Below are 9,197 nucleotides of genomic sequence, written 5' to 3' on the forward strand. Positions count from 1 at the left end.
TATGCATGGATATATGTATGTATGTATAGATGGATGGATGGATGGATGGATGGATATATGTATGTATATATGTATGTATGGATAGATGGATGTATGACCTTCTAAAGGACGAATGAAGCCTTTTTCGGGGTCAACGGCCAACTAACACCGTGTTTGCTCTTGTGTATGTATGTGTGTGTTGGGGTGGAGAGGGCTCCTGTAAGCCGTGGTGAAGGCAACCTTTCTAGGAGAAGCAAATCTCTGATTTAAAAAAAACATAAAGCGGGAGACCAGTACTCGCATTAAGCTGGTCCGCAGTTTAACTTGTTGCTGGCTGTCTTGCTCTTGCTTGTTGCTGGATCTCAACATTTTAAACCGAGAGAGAGAGAGAGAGAGAGAGAGAGAGAGAGAGACTTATATGTTGTACAAAGCTAAGACTCTTTAACATTATCTGTATATAGATACTCCCTCAGGCATTTGTCTATTAAAATGGTCCTGTGGCGATGGAAGTCATTTTTGGATTCATGAACTTGAAGTGTCTGAGGGAGTGGCACTCGTCTGACAAGACGTTGCAATCATCATACATTATGTATGTATGTATGTATGTATGGATTGATGTATGTATGGATATATGTATATGTATGTATGTATGTATGTATGTATGGATTGATGTATGTATGGATATATGTATATGTATGTATGTATGTATGTATGTATGTATGTATGGATGGATGGATGTCTGCCTTAAACTAAGACAGAGGCGACTGATTTTCACGAGATCGGTATCATTTTGAAACACGACCCTTCGGACAACAAATATCGAAAGATTAGCTATAAAGATTAATTCCTTCACCTTCAACTGGGTACTTTTCTACAGGAAGGGGTCACATTCTTCGCGAAAGCCATCCCCTCTTTTCGATTGACCAGCCTTAATTTAAACATTCGTTACTTACGGTTTGGCGATGGGCGCAACAACAAAGACGTCACGTTTTTTTATGTTCTTTTCTTCCTTCGAGGTACGGGTTCGAGCCTGCCTGTCTGCTATCACTTCAAAAAAATTTTTTTTTGCTCTACACAAACCTCCAAACACCCGGGCAACGCCGGGCCTCAAGGTTAGTAATTATATAAATAATTGCTATACTATAATCGAGTAAAGTTTAAAATTATAGATCTTTAAAGATTTCGCTTCAGACAAACAAGAACCCCCTGAACGAAAGATGATCAACGCAAATATTACGGGAAAGACCAAGTGAACGTTGCCAACATTCTGAGTGTAAGTGATATTTAAGGACAGAAGTAAATTCGAACTTGGAAGACCTAGGTCGTCACTCCTTGTCATTAACCACTGGTCCACCGTCACCTTTCACACTGGAGATTAGAATGGATAATATAAGTGTCAAAACATATAAAAAAGATTTGCACGCCAATATTGAATTTACTTTTAAACAATTAAAATGCATTGTATCAGTGCACTTTTGTAAGTTTTTGTGATAAGATTAATAGTCATTCCGAATTATGATAATAATCATATTTATTCCGACTTATGATAATAATAATAGTCATTCCGAATTGTGATAATAATAATAGTTATTTCGAATTGTGATAATAATAATAATAGTTATTTCGAATTGTGATAATAATAATATTTATTCCGGATTATTATAATAATAATAATAATAATAATAATAGTTATTTCGAATTGTGATAATAATAATAGTTATTCCGAATTGTGATAATAATAATAATAGTTATTTCGAATTGTGATAATAATAATAATAGTCATTCCGAATTGTGATAATAATAATATTTATTCCGGATTATTATAATAATAATAATAATAATAATAGTTATTTCGAATTGTGATAATAATAATAGTTATTCCGAATTGTGATAATAATAATAGTTATTCCGGATTATAATAATAATAATAATAATAATAATAATAATAATAATAATAATAGTTATTTCGAATTGTGATAATAATAATATTTATTCCGACTTATGATAATAATAATAGTTATTCCGACTTGTGATAATAATAATAGTTATTCCGAATTGTTATAATAATAATAGTTATTTCGAATGGTGATAATAATAATAGTTATTCCGAATTGTGATAATAATAATAGTTATTCCGAATTGTGATAATAATAATAGTTATTCCGAATTGTGATAATAATAATAGTTATTCTGAATTGTTATAATAATAATAGTTATTTCGAATGGTGATAATAATAATAGTTATTCCGAATTGTGATAATAATAATAGTTAATCCGAATTGTGATAATAATAATAGTTATTCCGAATTGTGATAATAATAATAGTTATTTCGAATTGTGATAATAATAATAGTTATTTCGAATTATGATAATAATAATAGTTATTCGAAATTGTGATAATAATAATAGTTATTACGAATAAAGATAATAATAATAGTTATTCCGAATTGAGATAATAATAATAGTTATTTGGAATTGTGATAATAATAATAGTTATTCCGAATTGTGATAATAATAATAGTTATTACGAATTATGATAATGATAATTGTAATTCCGAATTGAGATAATAATAATATTTATTTGGAATTGTGATAATAGTAATAGTTATTCCGAATCATGATAAGAATAATAGTAATTCTGAATTATGATAATAATAGTTATTTCAAATTGTGATAATAATAATATTTATTCCGAATTATGATAATAATAATAGTTATTGCGAATTAAGATAATAATAATTTTAATTCCGAATTATGATAATAACAATAATAGTTATTTCGAATTGTGATAATAATAATAGTTATTCCGAATTATGATAATCATAACAGTTATTCCTAATTGTGATAATAGTAATAGTTATTCCGAATTCTGATAATAATAATAGTTGTTTCGAATTATGATAATAATAATTGTAATTCCGAATTGTGAAAATAATAATAGTTACTCGACATTATGATTATAATAATAGTTATTCCTAATTGTGTTAATAATAAAAGTTATTCCGAATTATGATAATAATAACAGTTATTACGAATTGTGATAATAATAATTATTTCGAATTATGATAATTATAATAGTTATTCCAAATTTTGATAATAATAATATTTATTCCGAATTGTGATAATAATAATAGTTATTCCGAATTGTGATAATAATAATAGTAATTTCGAATTATGATAATAATAATAGTTATTCCGAATTGTGATAATAATAATAATAATAGGAATTTCGAATTATGATAATTATAATTGTAATTCCGAATTGTGAAAATAACAAACCTTATTCCGAATTGAGATAATAATAATAGTTATTTCGAATTATGATAATAATAATAGTCATTTCGAATTATGATAATAATAATTGTAATTCAAAATTGTGACAATAACAATAGTTATTCTGAATTATTATTATAATAATAGTTATTCCAAATTGTGATAATAATAATAGTTATATCGAATCATGATAATAATAATAATAACATTAATAGTAGTTCCGAATTGTTGTAATAATAAGAGTTATATCGAATCATATTAATAATATTAATAATAATTATAATAATAATACTACTAATAATAGTTATTCCGAATTATAATGATGATAATAATAATAATAATAATTATAATAATAATAATAATAATAATAATTATAATAATAGTTATTCTGAATTGTGTTAATAATAATAGTTATTTCGAATTGTGATATTTATAATAGTTTTTCCGAATTATGATAATAATAATAGTTATTTCGAATTATGATAATAATAATAGTTATTCCGAATTATGATAATAATAATAGTTATTCCGAATTGTGATAATAATAATAGTTATTCCGAATTGTGATAATAATAATAGTTATTCCGAATTGTGATAATAATAATAGTTATTCCGAATTGTGATAATAATTATAGTTATTTCGAATTGTGATAATAATTATAGTTATTTCGAATTGTGATATAATAATAGTTATTCCGAATTAAGATAGTAATAATTGTTATTCCGAATTGTGATAATAATAATAGTCATTCCGAATTGTAATAATAATAATAGTTATTTCGAATTGTGATAATAATAATGGTTATTTCAAATTATGATAATAATTATAGTTATTCCGAATTGTGATAATAATAATAGTTATTCCTAATTGTGATAATAATAGTTATTTCGAATTGTGATATAATAATAGTTATTCCGAATTAAGATAGTAATAATGGTTATTCCGAATTTTGATAATAATAAAATTTAACCTGAATTATGATAATGATAATAGTTATTCCGAATTATAATAATAACAATAGATATTCCGAATTATGATGATAATAATAGTTATTCCGAATTGTGAAACTAATAATAGTTATTCCGAATCATGATAATAATAATAGTTAATTCGAATTGTGATAATAATAATAATAGTTTTTCTGAATTATGATAACAATAATAGTTATTTCGAATTGTGATCATAATAATCTTTATTCCGAATTATGAAAATAATAAAAGTTATTTCGAATTATGATAATAATAATAGTTATTTCTAAGTAAGATAAAAATAATTGTAATTCCCAATTATGATAATAATAAATGTTATTTCGAATTATGATAATAATAATTGTAATCCGAATTGTGAAAATGATAATAGTTATTTCGAATTATGATATAATAATAGTTATTCCGAATTGTGTTAATAATAATAGTTCTTCCGAATAGTGATAATAATAATTATTTCGAATTATGCTAATTATAATAGTTATTCCGAATTTTGATAATAATAATAATAGTTATTCCGAATTGTGATAATAATAATAACACATTGTGCCACGATACAGCTTTCTTTCAATGTTCAATTAAATGTGGGGTTGGGGGAAGTATTTATTCTCTTGTCATAAAATATTCTTCCAGGTTATGTCTTCGCTTTTTGGGAGGGAGGGGTTATTTTGTGTAGTATCTGCTCTGTGGTTCTGAGACCACCGTCCCAGGCATTACATCTGCCCTTAAGAAAAATAGTGTAATATCTATTTTGTTGTAATGAAACTTCCCTTTTTAGCACTACCTCCTCATTTGCGGAGTAATGTAGTATCTGTTGGTTTAATAAAACTACTGTTTCAGGTATTACTCTCTTCTTTTTATGGAAGGAGTAGTGTAGTATTTGTCTGTTGTAATGAAACGATACTCCCAGGCACCTTCCTATTCTTTTGAATGTTGCACAGTGGGTCTCCTTGTTGTGTCGGTTGCTTGGGGACCTAGATAGAAAGTCAAGAATCCATTGTTGTTAATCAGCCCAACAGGTACAGGACCAGGAACTGGCCCATGCCTGTCGAACTGAGGTACATCACCTGGGTATTACCTACGAGGGCCACCCTCCTAGGCCTTGCCATCCGGCTTTCGGGTGAGCCAAGTTTATTGTTAGTTATCTGAGGCCCCTCTACCGGGAAATGCCGACGAGGATGCCCAAGCAATTTTTGCTAGGCCAGAGTGTCCCTCCTTTAGGGGCGCTAGCTTGACATTATAATTTCCCGACCTTGTATCATATCTTGCTAAGGTGGGCGGCAAGTCAATATTTACCTCCAGGTACTACCTCTTCGGTTGTAGAGGTAATTTAGTATCTAATCCCTTATCCCTTATCATAAGACAATCATCAAAGGTATCACGCTCCTTTACTGGGGAGGTAGTTTAGTATATCTTCTGTTGTCATGATACCGTTTTCCCAAGCATTACCCCAAATATTGGCAGGATAGTGTAGTATCTCTTCTTTTATTATGAGACCATCCTCCAAGGCATTACTTGCTTTTTTTCCAATGCGTAATTCAGTGAGTTATGTCGTGTATACGGCATAATCACGTTTGACACACCGATTCCCGAAGTTAAGCAACGATGAGCCTGGCCAATACAAGATGGGTGACCATTTGAGACTTCCAGGTTCTGTATGTGCTCTTCACTTATCTCGGCATTGTTTTCAGTCGTCCTGGACTTCTCTTTGCCGCTGGACTCAAGCAGTACCGATTCAGGAGATGCGTGGTTGAGGACTGCGCAACTCTTGCCACACAATTACTTTGTCTTTCGAGACTGAACGGAGGCATCGATATGTAGTATAACGTTACGTTACATGGCGTTACACATTACTTTAGTAATTCATCAAAATAAAACTGGAAATAAATAAAAATCCGGGTCGGCATTTTTCTCTCTTTTAACGCAAGTCATTTATTACCGTTTTTCTTTCTCCCCGTCTCGACACCAACTTAAAAGTCTCTCGATTTTACTCCACTACACGCCGGCCGTAGACAACTATTTCTCATAAGTCCATCTTTTTCGACCACACTCTTTCTTCTTCCTTTAAGTTTTCACGTCCATCTCATTCGGCGCTGACTTTGTTTCTCCCCGACCACGTAGTGTCCTTTTCTTTTATTCAGACGCGAGCCTGAGCACAATTGCCAATTTGCATACGAATCAAACGCTGCTCCTGCTGCTAATACAATCGCTTGTCATGTGCGCTCTGTTACACTAGTATCTGTTCTGTTATTATGCGATCATACTCCCAAGCGTTACCCTCTCCTTGATGGTTGTTTACATCAAGAATAAATTATCACAATCTACTTACTAATATGTAGATATATGTATTGTATTGTAGGATATATAAGGGATCGATCGTAGTCGAAGGTGACCCGAAAGCGTCCGTTTATTTGCTGCTATGTCGTGATATAGGGGAGGACGGTATCTTTTTATTTGATTATTCTTCTTACTTTTGATTCTCATTTGAGTGTTTAGCTAGAAGATATGAAATACTATTTCGTTTATTTTTTTCTATAACTCGGCCAAAATTAGTCCACTAAAAACACTCAAACTATTATTTTGATTAAGCCGGTAAGCTATGAACTCTGAATAATTTCGTATTTAATGCAATAATGGATTCATTTTGGTAGACGCGGACTGGTTGGTATTATATAATGGAGAATGAAATATTCTTAAATGCTGGTAAATTATTTTCTCATTACTTCCAGTCTAAGTATAGTCTGGTGAAAATGAGCAGCCATTGTTATTATTGATTTAAACTGACAATGAATAATCTCAAATATATTGTTGAATTATAAATTTGCGATCTTTTCAAATGTATTGTTGAAAAGGAGATTTTCAGTATTGCCGGAAGTAAATTGTCTGTTTTACTTGGTAGAAGGATCACCGATTATCAAAGCCCGAAGGCGATTCGAGGATAAGAGTCAATGGGTATCAAGTGTCTGGTAAGGTAACACTGTAGTGACTAGTAATGGTTGAAATGGTTCGTTTACTTTAGAGGATTGTCCAACAGAATTTAGAATTAAAAATGACCATGTTATAGTCAGTTGGCAACAAGCCCTGATGAATTGTGTTCCGCTTGGCAGTTCTAGGAAAGCAATTTTGTTCATAGAATTTACGTTTAGTTTTAAGCACATACAAAGAATAAAAGCCATTGCATCGACTGCTGCGAGGAAAGTGAGCTCTTTACCGTGCTAGAAAGTTACTTATGTCTGAAAGTATCCTGTACCTCTATAAAGCCACCATTCGCCATGTATGGAATATTGTTGTCACATTTGTGCTGATGCATCTGCAACTAGTCATCTCTCTCTGGACAGGGTTCAAAAGAGAGTTGCCAACCTGATAGGCCCTGAACTGTCATCCAAGATTCAGCCTTTGTTCCATAGACGAAATGTTGCATCCTTCTGTCTGTTTTACAAGTATTTTAATAGGGGATGCTCCGACGAGATACAAGCACTTGTACCTCCTCGACCTAAATACCCCCGCCAAGCAGCAAAGTCCCACCCTTACACAGTAGAGATACCTAGATGTAAGAAGGGCCTTTTACCCTGATAGTTTCTTCCCCAGAACTGCTAAACTTTGGAATTTCCTTCCGGATTCTTGCTTCCCCAACTGCACCGACATGCAGAAGTGTGCAATGTGAACAGACATCTTGCTGCTGAACTCTCTTCATAGTATCCCTGCAACTTATGTCACTCATAGTAGCCCTGTACATCAAAGTGGCACTGTGCTTTGTTTGGGGTGAAAATGCACTAAAAATAATAAAAAAGGAAACCGGTAATTTATACCAAGAATTAGACAATCATGTATTATTTCGACAACATGTTAAGTTGACTGCATTTGTATCTGGTGGTTGCTCAGTTAATAGTTCTGATTCCACGCCGCGTTGAAAAGATTATCTTAATTTTGTAGTTGGCACTACTTAGGCGGAGTCTTGGGAATTAGTAGGAGTGTGACAACAGAATATTCTTTTCATTCTTTTAACTCTCATGTATATATCGGACAAAGTACGACACAGTCAATCAACCGAGAACCACATATAAGATATTAACGGATACACACTCAAACTCCAAACAATAAAAATAATATGCTGTTGTCACAGCCTAATAAGCAACTGCCATAAAAAAACAAAAAACTCACCGTGCGCATTAACAAATATCTATTTAAAAAAAGTCGATTAACAATAACATACAAAAACAAAACAAAAAAAGATATTCTTTTTGGGGCGAGAAAAGACATATTGATAAATATGAATAATGTTGATTCTTGATGGCGGGAATTCGAAATTTTCTTTTTGTCTTGGAGATTGTTTATGTCTTTGTTTTAGTTATGAAGAATTAATTCTTTTATAGCGACTTCTGAATGACGAGCCAACTTGATCAAAACCAGAACACAAGATTTTTACATTACTGGCAAAAATACATTTGCTTTACGTTGAAAAAAAGGCGTGTTGCTTCTGATGGTGCTTATTCAGATTAATACATTTTTGTTTGAGCCGAAATATGTCCATCTGAATTTAAAAGTAAAAAAAAACGAACGAACTTTCTTGTTAACCTGATATTAAATACTAATTGTTGTCTAGCTTTTAAGCTTTAAGTAATATTATCTTTAGCTTCGTACATGAGGTGGCTTTATGCCTTGTCTGGAGAAATTTCCATATAACAATTAAAGAAAAATACTTGTCGATCTAATAGTGCTGTTCGACGTCCAGCTAAAAAACTCAGTGTAATATATAAACCTATGTCAATATCGATTAAGTTAACTGACAGCTTGTTTTCAAGTGTATTAAAAGTTCAGCCCGGCTTAGCTCGGGCCTTATGTACTGTTCATAACTTTATGTGCATATATATATACTAAAAAGTTGTACTCATGTTCAGGTAACCTACATCTAAAATTTAAAGTGTTTAGACCCAAAATTAGCGGAGCAGTTTGATAGA

This window comes from Euprymna scolopes, chromosome 33 (assembly GCF_053919585.1).
Source record: "Euprymna scolopes isolate OS-2025 chromosome 33, ASM5391958v1, whole genome shotgun sequence".
NCBI classification, from domain to species: domain Eukaryota; kingdom Metazoa; phylum Mollusca; class Cephalopoda; order Sepiida; family Sepiolidae; genus Euprymna; species Euprymna scolopes.